Source organism: Periophthalmus magnuspinnatus, chromosome 16, assembly GCF_009829125.3.
Source record: "Periophthalmus magnuspinnatus isolate fPerMag1 chromosome 16, fPerMag1.2.pri, whole genome shotgun sequence".
Taxonomy (NCBI): domain Eukaryota; kingdom Metazoa; phylum Chordata; class Actinopteri; order Gobiiformes; family Gobiidae; genus Periophthalmus; species Periophthalmus magnuspinnatus.
The window spans coordinates 10022567-10041685 of record NC_047141.1 but is presented as its reverse complement, the minus strand read 5'-3'; the positions used below and the strand labels follow the sequence as shown (position 1 = coordinate 10041685).

At 37.2% G+C, this 19119-nt stretch overlaps 1 long non-coding RNA gene across 1 annotated transcript; it reads left to right on the top strand.

The window, feature by feature from the left end:
* The first annotated feature begins 3994 nt into the window (after window positions 1-3994).
* LOC129456903 (uncharacterized) lies at window positions 3995-18897 on the top strand. The gene is made up of 2 exons (XR_008649000.1): window positions 3995-4176; window positions 18310-18897. It is a non-coding gene; the product is annotated as an uncharacterized LOC129456903 (long non-coding RNA).
* The last annotated feature ends 222 nt before the right edge of the window (window positions 18898-19119 follow it).

Genomic DNA, 19119 nt, shown 5'->3' with positions numbered 1-19119 from the left:
ACATATTCATACACCAGTGTACACAAACACTGGGGGCGAGGAGGGTTAAGTGTCTTGCCCGAAGACACAATGATAGCATTCATGGAGATGAAATCAGCTGGAATCACACCACCATCCTGTGGGTCAGTGGATCTGGCCACTCTACCAATGATGTTTACGTCAAGAGCAGGATTCGAACCACTCTACAAACTGAGCCACGCCCCTGTAGCCTTTATCAGTGGATGCATTTTAGAACAGTTTTAATACAGTTTGGTAAATTGTAATTCCATTTTTAAACACACAACAATTTAAAATAGAACTAAACCAAAACCAATCCTAAATGAACAGTAAAAATAATAAAATAAAGAATAAAAAAAAGAAAAATGGAAAAAATATTACAAATTTATAGTTAAGCAGCCTAGTCTTCTTCTTTATGTCCATGAGTCTTTCATAGTTTGATAAAATGATTGCAAATATCCACTACTTGCGATACTGTGGTGACTGTGTGACTGTGCGAAATCATAAATCCTGCATTTGAACAATGCGAGGAATGAGTGGCATTCTTATCTGAGAAATACACACTTCACATTTAAGCCATGTGTCACACTAGAAGCACCACATTGTCTACACTCCTCAGTGACAATGCAGTTTGTTCACTTCTTGTGTAAATGCTGCGCAACACTTTGAAACACTGAAATTTTCCAAACTATTCTAAAGAAGAACTTTACAATAGTTTGGTAATAACAGATTATATTAAAGAACATGAGTAATAATTTAAAGGTGCACTAAGTCATTTTTCTGGTGCAGTATGTCTCAGTGAAGATGTTATTGTTTTGTCTGAAGATTCGTCTGCACTATGATATTCACAGTGAGGTATTTTCTGATTACAGCCATACCATGGATAACATTCCAGGCAAAGCAGTAACATCTGCTGTGAGACACTCAGGCGGCAGATCCTCACCAGAAAAAAATCCACAGAGTTCTTTAATTTGAGGAGTCTTGACTGGTTTAATGTCTACTATTGGCTGAAGTTTCTAATGACATTCCTTATTGTAGAAATAAAAGGTTGAGGTGGCTGTTGGTTCTGATGCTGCAGTGAAATTGGAGCTTGTTATGAAATGACAAGATACAAGAAAAAAAAAAAAATCATCTGTATTGGTTGAATGTTAAAACAGACCTACCAAAATTGCTTTTAACCATTTTATAGTTGTTTCCCTTTCCCATTTACCCTGTTGAAGTTGTATTTAGCTCTAGCGTGATCTGCAGCTATCCATCAGAGGTGCCGACAAATACACGGCTCTTTGTTGTGAGGATATTTGTAGCGATGTCAGCTCCCACTGGGCACTGTAGTTTTCTAATTCGAAAGTCAGTGGACTTGTTTCTTTTATTAATTTGTTTTAGATCAATATTGTGATTTATAATATCCAAATTATAACATAATGATCCATGTATGTCATAGATTATAATATAGCAAACAAAGCACAATATGTCTTCTTCAATAGAATGGGTGTATGAAGTAAAAAATAAACGAACAAACAAACAAAATAAACCCACAAAAGAGCACTTCCTTGATTATCACCTGATGACATCACACAGTGGAACCAAGCATTTTGAACTCTGGAGAGGGAGATAGAGTAAAAATACCCTCGTCTCATTGATGCGAGTAACAAACTGCGCAAAAATATCACCACATTTGCCTTGGCAACAAATTACACAGCTGTTCTTCAATGACTAACATCACAATAGTGCTAACAACAATAGCTGTGCCAATACATATTCATACGTGCCATCTACAGCCTATTCCAGATACAGGGCCTGGGGCGGTCGCAGGATGGACAATGGCAGATTAGTGGCAGAGTTAACGCATAAGGTACAACCACTATGTGCAGTTTACATTGTACTTCCACACATACAAACTATTAGAGGGTGGGAAGATGCTCAACTCTGACAGCAGATATTGTGATGTGAACACAATAAGCATGAGAACGTGTTAGTGGCTGGTTCTGTTCACTTTACACTGGGTTATCAGTGTTTCACAAACTATGGTGTGCAAACCATTGGTGGGATATGAGCCTTTTGCAGTGTAGGTCAGATAGACTCACAATGTTCTTTTTTTGTTTTGTTGTAATTTAGTTTAAAGAAGAGATATTGTGCTTGTGTCTGCTGTATAGTGATAATCTATGACACCCGTGGATCAGTACTTTATCATTTGGACATTGAAATTGCAGTATTGATCTACCAAAGTGACTACACATCGCTGCTGAATCCTACACCAATTAAAAGAAAACAAAATTGAATGAAATAAACACAGAACAGTGGGCATATACTGGTGGTGGTGAAAACGGGTTGATCGGAGCAATGACGTCTTGAATACAGGAGAATAGAGATTATTCAAACATGCATGAATCTAAATACAACTTTGAGAGGGGAAATGAGAACTATAACACGGTTCAAAGCTCTAAAAAGTCGATTTTGCATAATAAGTCTGCTTTAAGTGATACAATTTGAAGCTGGAGTATCCAATTTTCAAACCTTGAAAGAAAGAAATATGTATTCAGCTCCTGTTCCTAGCTCCTTTGGTACATTGCTAGAATGAATTTTTGGGCAAGTGAAAAGCTAAAACTGTTTTTTTTTCAGATGGCAAAGTGAAGCAGAGGTGGACCGCAATTGCACAGCTAACACGCTCTGATTTCCAAAGTATTTTAAGGCATTCCAAGTTTGGTATCAGCAAACACAGCAACATTCTGAACAAAACAGCTGTAATGAATGTGAAAGCTTATAGCAATGAATAATCTAATGGACACAAATATGGGGCTGACCTTTCACTGGAAAAAATGTCACTATTTGTATTAAAAGGACATGTAGCATGGAACACATTACTATAATGAAAAAACAACAACAAACAAACATCCATTTTCTTCTGCTTATCTGGGGCTGGGTCACAGGGTCAGCAATCTAAACAGGGACTCCCAGACTTCTCCTCACCCCACACACTTCCTCCAGCTCTCTGGTGGGACCCCAAGGCATTCCCAGGCCAGCAAAGACACACAGTCCCTCCAGCGTGTCCTGGGTCTTCCCTGGGGCCTCCTCCCAGTGGGACATGCCCGGAACACCTCCCTAAAAAAAAGCATTTAAGTTTATATTTTACTTCCTGACTTCCTGGATGAAAACTTCTGAACACAGCTATTATAATTTGACGAATAGAAATATATAAAACATCATTATTTTGATGCATTTATGTTTGTACAGTCATACCTCTCTCGCCTGCCTGACCTTTGGATGGACTTCTGACTAACCCATGTGTCTTGTCATCAACATATTGACTCCTCTTCCTGTAATCGTCACAAATCATTTATGTGGAACTCAAAAGTCCTGACCATTTCAAAGTCCACTCTGAAGTACATTTGTCTTTCATTTTCCCCATCGACTTTAAAAAAAATTCCAAATATCATGAGTTTGAGGGCAAGATGAAGGCTAACCAGCTATGGGGTAACACATGTCCCTAAGATGATACTTTTAAGTCCAAAAAGCAGATTTAAAATGCAAGATGTTTTAATAATGGTGTATGAAGTTTTAGAGACAGATTTTAAATGAAACTATAAGCCTTGTGGTCGTTAGTCACCATGGTTTTGTTGTGTGTATGGGAAAAAATAATGGGAAATGTACTTCTGGAACCAGGAGGTGGTCACCGTTGAACTCTATTTACAACAGGTATTATTACATCAAATTAATCTTAGAAATTTGTATATTGCATCGATTAGTATCTGATGCTCGATACTTTTGACAACCTTAATACATACATTACTGAGTTCATGGAAGCCAGATTGACCAACAAGTCACCTTTAAACACCACTATTTCCATTCCCTTTGCTCCTAAACAAATCTATGCTGGTGCACTCCCCTCATGTGCAGGTGACATGCCCTAGCCTCCCTGTCCTGCCCTTTACTTCTGTAGTCACATGCTGAAGGGGCGTTTAAGAACAATGTATTAGGCCAGTGATCCGCAACACTGCCCAGTTCAACAGCGTCCACCTCGGTATGCAGAAAAACAAGAGCTTAGCGTGAAGGTATGCAGAGTACCCTTCACCGGACCCATGCTAGACTTGTAAAGAGGGAGACTTCAAGTGCCGCTCCCCGTCTTGTGATGTGATGTTCATGAACGAGTCGGCTCTTTTGAACGGTTCCTTGATGTGAAAGGTTGGAATCAGATCAGATTTTTTTTTTAAAATAACTGAATATTAGATTATTATGGCCATAACACATAAAATAGGAACTAAAAAAGAGCTTGATTTCTTTAATCAGGAAAGTTTTCACCATTTTAAGTTTCAATTTCAATGTTTCTTAAATGCAAGCGAAAGTATCAGGCACTGGGTTAAGGATTTACAGTGTATTTGATTTTAAAACCGATCTATTCTGCAAAATTGACTTTTTTGGAGCTTTTATCCATGTTATTGTAGTTTTCTCTTCTCATTTGCCATCTGAAGTTGTATTTGGAGTGATCCGTGCATGTATATGTTATTCTCCTGTATTCAAGACGTTATTGCTCCGATCAACTCGTGTTTTCTCCGCCACTGATATACGGCCACTGTGACGTACTTACTTCATTCTTCTTTTTTTTTTCTTAATCTGTGATATGCGTAGGATTCGGCAGCATCACGTGCCATTGGGAACCGTCTTATTCTAACAGAGAAATCAGCGGACTTGTTTCTTTTATGAAGTCGTTTTAGATGAATATTGCGATTTAAAATGTCCACATTCTAACATAATGATCCACGGGTGTCATAGTTTATAACTATACAGCAGACACCAGCATAATATGTCTTCTTTAAAGGTTGATTTGGTAGCCTAACCCTAATCCTTACTGGTATAAAAGGAACTACAATCACCACTGAGCCCGAGACTCCTGCAAGGCTCATTTTTGCTTTCTGACTGGACAATCGTCTTGAGAACCAAAACACCAAATTATAACATAAACAAGTTCCCCATCATGTCCAATGGTTTATAATTAAGAATAAATCAGCATTACAGTTGTTATCAGTAAAACCCATATTTGACTTGAACGTGTCTAACTCGTATCTGAGGACACAGATCATGTTTATAAATTTTTCACCAAAATTTAAAATGCGTTCCTTTGAGTATAATTTTCATTCTCACCTAAGAACTAGTTTAGCATGAAATAGACAAAAAATATATAAAAATCCATTGCAAACATAGCTTCTTGATGGTCTCTCACCAACAAGTTAATACATCAGACTTGTCCAAACGACTCAAAACAGAATTCACCCGATGTCGGCATTTTTTACAGTGTGTGGGCTGAATATTCATGCTAAAGGCTAAAGATGCAAATGCGGTGAATGTATTTCCCAGTCTAGACATATCTTTCCCCTGCTGAATCGGGCTGTTTTGATAAGTTTCAATTCTTCGTCTGTCATAGCCCCAAGAGTGAACGATGTTTTTTATTTCTTTTTTTCATGTAAAAGAGTTATTGAAAAATTCCCGACACATCCCACACACTTCAGTGGTGATTAGTTGACTCTCCTTGCATTCTTCGGACGCCCACGCTTAAAGAGACAGCGCACAGTTTCACATCGCTGTCACCCACGCGTTTCAGAGCTCTGAGCAGACCTCTGACAAGTTTCATATAAAGTTTTGGTGAAAGTGAAGAAAAAGAAAAAAAAAACAGAAAGTTTGGGCGACATTTGGGTGACAAAGATGTTTATTTTTTATTTATTTTTGTTTATTTTATTTTACTTTTTAAAGAAACTGTATTTTTCAGAGAACTTTTCTAGCAGTATACGTTTACTCCTACTTGAGTAATACCTTGTTTGAAGTAACAGTATTCTTACTTAAGTAAAAGTTTTGTTTACTCTTCCCACTTTGAGTAACTCTACAAGTGACAAAAGTTTTATGTTGATAATATGAAATGATTTGAACATTTGTGTGTCTTGTTCCGCTCCGTCAGATATAATGTAGTTTTGTTTTTGTTTTTTTTGGTTTTCTCCTCATTTTTGTGTCAACTATTTGAGTAGTAGTAGTAGTATTTTTCCCAGATACTTCTTTAACTCCTACTTGAGTGATTTCTTGAGCCACCACTTTGTACTTCTACTTGAGTAATATTATTTTAAAGTAACACTCTGTTTGGTTACTCTACCTACGCCTGTTCATACGGTTTGTGAATGTCAAAATGTCTATTAACCCAAACATTTGTGTAATTTCGTGCACAGACCCTCACCAAGGCACTGAACCTATCTCGCAACAGACAGCTGGCAAAGACATAGTGTTTCAAACCATTTCATTAACCTTTTTGTAGTATGCTGCAGTGAAATGTCAGTCTTACATGTGAAAAGAGGAGCAGTGGCAGAGTAGTTAGCACTGTTGTCTCATCACAAGAAGATCCCAGGTTTGATGGACTATAAAATTGCTATAACTGCTTATAAGTGGTACAACACCAATTTTTGTATATTGTAATTCAAAGTGATGGTAGCGCTTGATACCCATATGATGTCAAGTCATAGTAAAAAATCTTACTTTGTCATTGTTACAATATTGAATCATCTTTCAATAAACTAGATTAATGTATAAATTTAGGGGTTACTTTTTATGTGTATTAATAGAAAGAGTTTTTTTTGTTTTTTTGTTTTTATTTTTGTTAAAGAAGGAACATTTGAGCTGTCTAATTAGTAACTCTTCAATACTGTCTTTGTTACCTTCAGTGTATTTAGGTGTTATTTTGCCTGGACGACAGTAGCTTAGTTGGTGAAGTGTTTGTCCACTGATCTGAAGGCTGGCGGTTCAAATCCTGCTCTCGATATAAACATCAATAGTAAAGTAGTCAGATCCACTGATCCACAGGTTGGAGATATGATTCCAGTAGCTACAGGTGAATGCTGTCATTGTGTCCTTCAGCAAGACACTGAACCCACCTTGAATGGGGAGTTAGAGTGGCTCCTTGACGTAAAATGCTTTGAGGAAAACGTAGAAAAGTGCTACATAAAAATTTCACTATTTACCATTTATGTAAAGCATCTTGGAGTTTCTTTTGAAACAAACACTATATAAAACTAATGTAACTTTCTTTTATTTTACAATGTGCCATAATATCTGTGTAATACCTCAGTCTTTAGGTAGGTTCCATAGAGGTCCATGGGTGTATACTAGTCTATGTGTCTTATACTTGTTCTGATACAGCTCAAAATCCTTCTAAAGCTATTCAGAAAAGCTTCATTTCTGTCCTGTGAATGTGACTTTCATGTTTCAATACCTATTCAAATATCTAATTTCGATTCTAGTTTTGATATTGATTAGTATCTGATTTTCGATACTTTTCACAACCCTACTTCAAAATGTGATATTAATGATGCACATTAATATCAGTCTACTCGAGTGCAAGAACCAGCTAATATCCTACACAAATGCCACATAGCTATCCTAACAAACTAGTTAACACAGTATTTGTCTAAAATTTGTTGTAAACAGTGCTCTCCTATGCATTTGGAAATACAGGACTTTAAATTCCAGTCAGGCGGCATGTGATCAATCAGCTGACTCGCTCCTAAAGTCAATATGCTCAGAGGGAAAGTCACAAGAGCTCTGTCAGTGTGCACACTATATACTGTAGATAAATCAACACATGTAGTGGGAGTACTCTAGGCTGGGTGATCTGTAAACTCTTTTATGAAGCTAACTCCATTTTTATAGATACACAATACATACTGACAATAGAGGTCCAAACTCTAAGTTAACCAACAATCAAGAAATTACAAGACATAAAAGTGGGACAGGAGAAAAGCAGAAGTCTGTGGAGCAACGTAACTGTATATTTACATCATACTCACATTTAATGCTAATATCTTTTTTCTTAGAGCATTATTTGAAAAAAAAAGTAATCTCCCATTTTCAAGGTGTCATCTTTGTATAATAACTTTAAAGTGTGTTTCTATATTCGCTCAAATGTGCAGACAAAGCTAAAAGCAGCAGTAGCAGTAGTAACTATTTTTCTTCCAGGCCAGATGCAAGACCCGACCAGCAGTTAGGCTTGTCTGAAGTATCAAAAATCAGATACTAATCGATATCAAAACTATTACCAAAAATAGATACTCATTTGTGCAAGTTTTGATGGTAAAAAAAATGCTACATTCACGGGGCAGAAATGAGCCTTTCCTGAAAAGCTTTAAAATGATCTTGAGCTGTGTCATTGTGGTATCAGAATCTGTATTGAGTATCAAGTCTATTCCTTAGTATTCAAATCGAGTTTGAAATTTTAGTATCGTGACAACACTACCAATACAAAAACATATAATTTCAGAATACACAACCATCATAATTTAGCAGTATAGCTTGTCCATTTTTCATATCTTTCACATTGACAGTTTTCAATGCTTAGTTTAAAGCCCTGCACCTGATTTTGAAGCATGAATGAAAAACATGGTTCCATTTGAACTGTTAACCCCGCCCACATAGTACAATCTCTCCTTGTAATATTGCACCATGACAAAGAAACAACTGTCTGGTATAGTTCAGTTGCTTCCTTATGATTCACATTTAATACTGTGCATCACACTTGGCCATCACTTTATGGCTCTCATGAAATAAAATGCCTATTTTAATGCATATAAAAACATGTCTCTTTTGCAGCTTTGTGCTTGGTGCAAAGGGAGTGAATTTGCATGAATTTTACTTTCCTCAATTAGATTAGCCTTTTTTTGCTCTCTCTATCCTATTGCACAACTGAAATGCATGCAACTTTATCTCAAGAAAAGATGAAACAATTTCTGCCCCCATGTTTAACCTTCAAATGCCCGTAAGATGAACCCAAACACTATAAAGAGGACTTGCTTTTCCATATCTTTGAAAACATGCAGCTTTAGCCTCTAGCAAAAGAAAACAAGCTAGCTAGCTCCACCTTGCTCCATGCACCAATGTAACCTCTGCAGGTGTGTTCACTGATTGCATTTCCTGTTGATAATGTATGGTTCGATTGTGCGTTGTAAGTGGCATTTACTGTACTAGCTAGCGCTTTCAATTTATCACGGCTCAATCGCTTTCCAGCCTGGAGTCTTTTGTCCCCGATTTGAAAAGGACAGGTGAATCGTAAGGCCAGCTGCTAATAGGTCGCAGTTAGCGCAAGACCTAACCTGTTCGCTTTTGGTCCTTCCAGTTTTAGCTTTTGTTTTGGGTACACAGGAAGAGGTGTGTTAGCAGAATTGAAGAGCAAATAGCCGTGGGATACATTCATGCAGATAATGGAGAGGAGGGGATGGTGGGGGGTTCATATTGTTTGGAAGACGCGCCTTAGGAAAACGCATAAGCAAAACATAGCAACGCTTCAAAGGGGATGTGGATTAGCCTATCTTGAACTTTATTATGGCTTGTAAAGATATTGTGAAAAGTGTTTAGGTGCAATGCATGCAAAGTTGCACGTAACGAAGGTGAGATTTTAAATAGGAGAAAATGTAATAGTATTCAACATGCAACCTGCAAGACACAATAGTTTGGCTAGCATACAGAGTTAAGCAATAATTTAACTGAGTAAAAACATCCTTGAAGTGCTTCCCCTCCTTAATGTGCCAGAAGATTGGGTGTGCCCTCTGCTGGCAACCATGTTAGAAATATCAGGACTGAGTTGTCTTTTCTTGCTTTCAGGACATTACTTTGTGAAAGTAATTAAACTTAATGAATTTAAGGATTTTTACCTGTGATGCAATAATTTTGGGAAATTTTAATTGGAGCGATTTATGAGGCTCAGAGCAAAATGGCCGCATTAACAGGATTAATGAATGAAGCAAAATACAACTCCAGGTTTGTTTTTGGTGATGAAAATATGTTTTAACAGTAAGTATGAGTAAATATATATATAAAACTGCAGAACATTAAAACATTGTTAAAAAAAACAAACTCCATTTTACTGACGTGTCCTTGTCCGTGCACAGTGGGTTTTATTCTTACTTTGACAATTCCATGAGTGTTCTGTCTGTGCTGTCTTCCTTATGAATACTTTCCATGATGTCATCACAATCGCAAGATGTTCTGGATATTTATAATTTTTTCTTATCATAACTTCATCAACTCGTTTATAATCTAATTTAACATACAACATACTTACGAATTACAGTTCGGATCTAGAACAACTGATGATCCTGTAACTTTAAAGGCATTTGGGAGTCATGAAAATTGCTAATGCTAATACTAATTCATTAGATTTGCTTTATTGTCCCCACAGGGAAATTTGTTTTCAGTGTATGTGCGTCAAAGCTGAGTTTAATGTCAGTTATGGCTCCAAGATATTTGAATTGTTCAGTTGTGTCTATTCTAATATTGTTGGTAAAATTGTTTAGAAAATTTAAGAACTGCCCACAGCACTTTGACATTCTCCAGAGGAATATTTTTAAGACAAATTAAAGCTAAATTGTAAGACCAGACTTTAAGATACAAAAACAATAATTTATAAGTCTATAATTGTGAAAATGTAACAACACATAAAGCAAACCTTGTCAGTCAGCTGATCACTGCAAACAAAAGTGTTGCAACCCTGTGATGGTGTTTACACATTGGGAAGGAACATTAAACAACCTCACAAGCTTCAAGGATCCTTTTAAGGACAAGTGACCAGACCTCATCAGCTGACTGCAAAACAAACACTAGCACAAAAAAAAACATCCTCTGCTCCAGCAGATATCTCTGGTTGTAAATATCCGGAATATTGGTAAACTTTCAAATGCAGTGTAAAAAAGAGTAAGGTGGGGCTGATTGAGTTGTTGAAGGTGCTGTACTTGATTTTGTTAAAAACGTGAATAACAGGACTAGTTCACTTTAAATGGTTTGTAGTGGTCCAGAGTTATTCTTTACTGACCTTATGCATTCAGAGCATCCTAATTATTCACCAAGATGGTAAAGCTAACAGAAACTAGAATACTAATGTGCACTTCCTGATTATTGGGAAATAAAATGAATTTCAAAAAGATACAGACAGGACATGGATGACTTATTTTGACCTCAAGAGCTGCTTATACAATATATCTGTACTTCTTCCCTCAGGAAGCACTATTGTGTACTGTGGAATACTCCAGACAAAGGAATAACAACTCCATGGAGACAAGCAGGCAATGGACTCTCCACTTGAAAAGTTACATAGTGCACCTTTAATTGACTCATACTGCCAGGCAGTTGGGCCAGTCTAGTTCTGGGCAACTGCAATACAACTAGTGTTCTGTTCTCCAGAGCTTACTTCACAATTAGAAGTACCTAGCTGATAACTGCATTTCACGTTGACTGCACCCAAAAAGACCCCACACGTCAGTAAATACAATTGCGAACTAGCCACCTACATGCTTGATAAAGTTTGTTTATGTGTTTGGGAGCATGGGGGAAGATTCCTGGGAAAAAAACAAAGTGGTATGTGTGACTCCAGCACAGCCCTCATGGTTCCCACAGTGAGTGCAATCTGAGCTGTTAATGTCGGGAAGAGGCGGCGTTTCCAAGATGTTCCCTGTAGCAAAAAAAAGAAATGTCAACAAGATCGTTAAGGAAGGAGACTTGGAGCTATCTTGAATATTTGAAGAGTGAGTCATGACTGAATTATGTAAACTGTATACTGTGTTGAAATGAAAAGTCCTAAAAAGTTGACTTTTTGCAGCTATACATATTGGGCACAATTAGTTGTGCGCTAATATGAAGTGACATGATCAAAAACATCGTAACTATGATGACCTTAAACTTCATTTTTAAAAATGATTTGAAAATACTGGCATTAGTTTTATGTTTTTGATGTATGATTTATTAGAAGATTTATGTTCAAAGTTCACATTGTAAAACACTCCAGGGGCATTAGCATTTGAGAGAAGACTGAAATGTGAACTTAAACTAATTGAAGAATCCCATGAATTTGTGAAAATGCTTGTATAGAGGTTTAGACTACAGGGTTAGCCAGATGTTTGGGTTACCAGGTTTTATACATTTTAAGCAATGCTTTGGTATTTGCTGAAAAAAAATGACACTACTAATAATTGCAGTTGCAAAGTTCTGAATATTGTAATCATCTATAAATCTTCTGGGGCCAGGTGATGGGGGGAGCAGTCTAAGCAGGGACTCCCTGGATTCCCTTCTTCCAGACACTTTCCAGGCGTTTCCAGGCCAGCTGAGAGACATATTCCTCCAGGGTGTCCTTGGTCTTCCCCAGGGCCTTCTCCCACTTGGACATGCCTGGAACACCTCCCCAGGGAGGGCTCTTCATCTTATCTCTAAGGGAGCGCCCAGCCACCCTGTGGAGGAAACTCATTTCAACCAGTTGCATCCATGATCTTGTTCTTTTGGACATTGCCCAAAGCTCATGACCATAGGCGAGATTGGGAACATAGACTGAACGTAGATTGATTCCTTTCGACTCACAGCATACAGCGATTGCATCATTGCACAGATCACACTCCATCCTTACCTCACTGAATAAAAGCTTGAGACACTTCAACTCCTCCACTTGAGAAAGGCTATTGCACCAGTCTGTACAGGTTGTCAGTGATTTTCCAGTCAAGAATCAGGACTTAAGATTTGGAGGTGCAGATCTTCTGCAAAGACCATAAGCCTAAAAATGTTGAGTAAAGATGATGAACATAACAGGGGCAAACCTGATAGGTTTTCCTCAAGTAGAAAAGTTTGTTTTTACATTTAGGTGCCTTCAAACTGGTCCTTGATTAGACAGAAAAAGAAAAATTGTTATGAGAGCCTCACTGGGTTGTTATTGTAGACCAAAGAACTTTGCTGCCTGCACCTGGTCTTCCCATAATGCCTGCATTTTCCCATATTGCGTTTATCACTGGTTCAATAAATGTGGCAAAAACAGTCGCTGTGTCATTAGGCAAGACACTTGCTTAATCTGAAGGTGGTGTGTGTGTGCTTTCAGCTTTCAGTGGTCCTTATGATGTTAATGTACACTGGATACAGTATGAAATTCTTACTATATTAACTATATTACTATATTAACACAGTAATTAACAATTAAAGAAAAATTAGATAGCAAATTACATTCTCTGTCCATACCAAAATAATTTTACCTACCAATTTTAAAATGAGTCCACTTTTGTCTCCAGATTGCTTCTACACTACATTGGCCCTGAAAGACCTGGTCTCTATGTTTTCAATAACCTTCGGCCCTGACAACCACTCTGCCGGTGCTTATCAGTATCCCACGGCCGGAGGATCGCTCACCTCATCACTTCTGCTATTGACACATGTGCTTCTCATATTCTAACTGCTCTTTCATGGGAACATTGTATATCCCGCAGTGGCCTTTATTTCACTATTCCTCGGACCATAGTCAGCATTCCTGCACCCAGCTGTTATTGTACCAAACAATAGAGAGTGGCCTGGGAAAACACTCATAAAAGATAATAGATGTTCTCAGGCTAAATAAACATCAAGGTGGATTTTGTTGATGATAAACATTGTCAGTATAATGAACTGTATTGGTGAGAAACTAGGGGTGGTATCATTTTAAACTGAAGTGATGTTGGGGTGGGGTGGTTAGTGGTGCGTATCTGGTTGGCTTTTTCAAGAGTGGAGGAAAGTACCTAGACATTTCGACGCTGAAACTGAGGACCTCGAGAAAAAGAATACCCAAATTTGACTTGCAGCTGTATTATAAAAGGTGTGTCTTCCCCAGTGTAGAAATGTATTATAATAACAAAAGAATGTGAGCTCTAGTTTCTGTCTTTTTTGCAGATTCTAAATATACAGGGGTAATGGAGAACCAATGGACTAATGTTTGGTCTTAAAGTAGACATATTCTGCCTTTTCTGGTATTTAGTATTGAACTATAACATATCTAGGACATTATTTTACATGTTGTTCATTGTAAGATGTAGTATTGATCTTAAATGGCTTATTGACTTTCTGTTCAGTATCGTGCTGTGACTTTTATAGGTAGAAAAGCAGACTTGGGGTGGACATCAATATTTAGTCAATAACAATTTAATATGCCACTTTCTATATAAACTACAATGGAAATTAATATATTTATTTTTACTGGCATATTAAATGGATAGACCAGTATACTGAGCCATTTGGAGTCAAATAAGAGAAGCCTAGACCTATATTTTATACATATTTTGGACCATAAACAGGGCTTGTCAGTGAGCTATTCAGTTCTTCAGAAATGTGTCCTACATCTACACTTTATATAGTATATGTATTTATTATTTGTATAGATTTTATGTAATTATACCTTTGACAAGTGATGATTTTAGATTTTATTGGACAGGCACTGCTTGCCCCAAACGCACACCACTGCCTGAAATGCCTCTTCATATTGCAATTTCACTGTAACAAGCAGCAGATTTTCAGTCATGTGTTTTTTATTGTTTTATTTTTATTTTTATTATGTGACATTTTGGAACCATACATCTTTAACCTGGATTTTCTTTGAATAATCGCTAGGCTGTACAGAGAAGACAGTGGAGTTAAGTGAAAACTGGATTTTCTGAGCATTCAAGTCTTGCATGCAGGACAATACAGGATTACTCAAACATGCACAGATGAAGAAAATACAACTTTAAGCAAAGAAGTTAGGGGTTAGAAGCTCTTAAAAGTCAGTTTTGAATAATATGCCCCCCTTAAAATGTTTACAATATCTTGTCTGCTACCACTTATCTGGGGCCACAGACCACCAAAACAGGGCTTCAGGGCAGACTGAGAACACACGAGTAAAGTGATGACATAGAGCCAATTGGAAAAGACCTGCCCCTTCTCTCCATTGGCTGTCTTAGCAAATTGACCAGCTAAGTCCCATTTTGATTTGTTGTCCTTGTCCAAGAGGAGACTCTATAATACATGTTTTAAAGGACAAATAAAAAAAAATTAAAAAAGACTTTTTGGACAATGTTCTAATGTTGTTCCCTCATAAAAAAAAAACATAACTGGAGTTGGGTTTTGCTTCATTCATGCTTCTTTCACAAATCCTATTTGTGAAGTTCTCTTGCTCTGAGCCTAAGAACTCACTACATATAAATTTTTCCTGGATTGTGATGTCAAAGATAAAAACCTGCAGTTTTTAACTCACAAATGATTCTTTTTTGAAGTTTCTGCTTATATGATCAAGTCAGTCGAGTTGTTTAAATGGATAGCGTTTTTGTTTTGTTTTATGGCTACATGGCATGCTAACTCCAAATCTCATAACAGGAAGTACATCAGTAAGATTATAACAATACAAACAATGCATAAAATGTGCCCTTTAATTGTATGAGGGGAAACTGAAGCACTTCGCATACACAGGCAGGACATGCAAACTCCTCACAGATAGTCTTTACCCATCTGCAAATCAAACCTGGGACCTTCTTGCTGTGAGGCAAACACTCCGTCACTGTGTCACTGATGTATTGAAATCCTTTACCTGACTCCTCTTGATTGAGTTCGGACTAGAGCCACTGCTCTTCCAAAAGTCACTGAGATTTACTCCATATCTCTATTTGGTTTAAACTAAACTCTATAAATTATACCCCAATTTTTATCACTTTTCCATTTTCATAAAGACTGACATATAAGCTGACAAACTAAGATGTTGCATCAAAGTCTGAGTTGGCACTTTTGAATGATTCCTTGACGTGAGTGGTCTGAATCGGATCTCATTTTTGAAAAGAACCGGATCCTTTTCTACTTTTAGCATTTTTACACTGATTTACATTGGACCAACACAAAAATTTGCATAGAAGCAGAGTAGGCAACATGACTTCAACCTTTATCACGTTTTATTTAGATTATGCATAATTACAAAGTTCACACAACCCTACTTTCAGTTTGAACAATTAGTCAAAGCATTGATTCTTTCTCTCTGTTACTTAGTAGATAAAATGAATTGATATAAAAAGAGGCAGTCTTTTGAACAGCTTTGAAATTAACAGATCCAAACGATTCAAATCCCATGAAAGAGCCAAAAATCCCATCAGTAAAGGTCACCTGCAAATCTTGTTCTTGATGATAAAGTGACACTTCTGAAATTAAAATGAAACTTTATTGCACATATTGTTATGTGCAAAATATTTCCAGAGTTGCTTGCAAGTCCAACCACTCAAGGCCTTTAAAGGGAACAATAGAAGCTTGTTGCCTCTTAGATAAGCCTGTGTTGTCAGTGCAGAGCTGAACAGCTGATGAGAGCGTGGCTGGTGACTACATGCTCCTGAAATAACTTGTGTTTACATCGTGAATCACATAGAGTTTAAAGGCCGTGTGGGGCTCTGCTGAGATCTCCAGTCTGTGCATGTGGACCCTATATTTAGTTCAAAGCTTCTCTTAGCCCGGTTTAAGCCATTGTGGGCTACTGTTAACGCTAGCTACTACTTATTGGGATTTGCTCATGAAGATGTAACATAAGTTTGTATTAATGCAGTGGTTCTCAAATGGGGCTGAATGATTTGGGTCAATGTTCACAATTTAAAAGCATCCAGAAGATTTGAAATGTGAAGGGACAAACTAATACAAGAATCACATTTCAGGTCTTGTTTGAACAGAACTAAACTACAGTCCTGTTAACACTTTGTCAGGTAGAGTAGGTGTGCTTGGGAACTTTTCAACGTTTTATTACTTCCTGTTTTCCTCCACCTGCCCAGAATGAACAAACAGATACAATCTGTAATACTGAATGAATTAATCTAGTGTAGTCAAGGGTTTGGAAGCATTTCCAGGACAAGAAGGGTACAGCCTTATGACAACATCGGGTGAAACTGGGTGTTGTGTGCTCCTTAAATTGGGGACAGATGCAATATCCATGGATTTTTCACTCTCGGTATCTTTAGTTTAATGTGGACAATATTTTATGTCTGTAGACTATACAACTGCTTAATACCTTTAATATTTAACTTTTAGCCAAAAAAATAGGCAAAAATCAATGTGGTTGTGTTTATTGCATTGAAAACCTTGGAAAAACATGTGCCTTTACTCCGAGCAGGCCTGCATCTCCACAAACCTGACTCTTATTTGACCAGGAAGAAGACTTATCCTGCTTGTTTCCATAGAAATGTTGTTCCTTTGGCAATAATCTTCCACAGCATGGCATAAAATATACCCATTTCCATAGAGAATGTTCATAGATATGGTTTTAACTCTCTATATTAATGGAATCATGCAGGTGATGTGCCACCTCCAGAAAGTTACATACTGTACCTTTAAAAATCGTAACAATGCAGTAGCAGCTGTTTCAACAAGTAATTTTAAAAAGCATGAACGCAAAAGATACTGAAATCCAGATGCAAATAATGTAACTAGACTTAAGTGCAGTAAAATAAGTCACAATTTACATCAGATGACTGTTCAATTTACATAGTCTGGAGCCAGTCAAAAGCACACAGTCATTTGCACACACCATAATGACTCGAGTTTTATCTTAATCATAATGATGACTGCATAATGATTAAACCTATCAAATGCAGTTTAAATAAAAGTCGTTCTGATAAGTTTCCCATGTGAGCAGAGCTGGCAGGGCGGTCACTTTTCCAGTATGCCGTAAACAAACTACAAAGACTCTTTTATACTTCATTGGTGCTGCATACCTCTGGACCGCTCTGATAAACCAAGCTTTTAAATCACAAATAGTTTCAGTTAGTACAGTTATTACCTCACGTGGCATTTTAGAATAGGCTGTTAGGCTATAACCATGTGACAGGTGCATACTATCACATGGTTATAGCTGAACTGTAAAGATAGATATTGATTTCTATAAACCTGTCCAGTGTTTTCAACAGAATGCTGTGTTCTAAAAGCCGGTACCGTTCCCTGTGTTAGCGCTAATAATGTATGTTCTATGGGACAGTTAGCGTCAGACTCACAAAGCATCGTTTTGGCGACGTAGTGATTGGTGCATACATTTGTGTAGATGTAGAACGCGTTTCTTAATTGAATCTAATGCTATGCTGGACAGTACATTATTGCACCCATTGTATTTTATTTATGTATTTATTTATTCAACCAAATGTGATGTAGAAATTATTTGTTGAGTAGATAAACATTATCTCGTTAGAGACGTTAGAGCTAGGCTATATGAAGAGAGAAACTTACGGATTTGTTGGAAAAAACAACTCCTTAGGGCCTTGCAGCCATGCGGTGATGATGAGGAGATGGAGAGGCTGAGGAGGCGGATGGTTCTGCTGCTGAGGTGGAATGTATATATTATTGAGAGTTGCAGTGTGCTGTGCTACCCTGAAATTGTGTTCAAATTCGGGCTTTGACAGTTTTGCGAATGTCTCTACCACATTTATAGCTCTCCAGTCCCCAAATATTGTTAAACAAAATAGAAGAAAGTAATATGTAAGAATGGTCTGTGCACCATTAATTATAATTTTTCTTTTCTTTCAGTGGAACCGGGTTTATCTGAAAATCGATGAAGACACCAACAATCACCAAATGAAGCCCGGAATGTCTGCAAAACGGTTTACCTCATCTATGGAGACTCTGAATAGAAAAAATGCACTATTTCATGAAAATAATTTGATGTCTCTTTGTCCATGTTTATACATTGTATACTTATGTGCTCATTTGTAAATATGGGATGAACACGGAAGAAGTCACCTTATTTTCAGGAATTATCACATTTCCCCATACTTTATCATTGACAGAGATCATTACAGATAGCTAAGATGGCTCCCTCAAGTCACATGTGGCACTGATTAACAGGAAGGATGTGATTGTTTTCAAACTGTATTGCTTTTGTTTTCTCTGTAAATTCCTATACCCATCCAATGCAGTTTAAAACTAACTAATGTACGATCTTCATAGAAATGTTTGAATGAGAATAATAATGTAGAACAACACAGCAGAGGTCTAACATGTTTACAAAATTGCCTGTCAAGTCCAGAATGATGTTTTTGTCAGTTTGGTCACCATTTCTTAAGCCAGATTCAGACAGTAGCGTGCAATCGGATTTGTTTATTTCAGTGACACATGTGAGAAGAAGGACCTTATTAGTCATGTATTATTATTATTATTAAATCTCTTTCACTTCAGATGAACAAAGTTTAGTGATTCACTCACTGATCTTGCAGAAATCCATTTTGTTTTTCAGTCCCTCTTTTCCTTTCTTTCTTACTCATAAGCAGCCATATTTGTTTTGATATGGACCGTGTCCCTGATCGGCTAATCTACCAATCGATCAGTCTTGCCCATCTG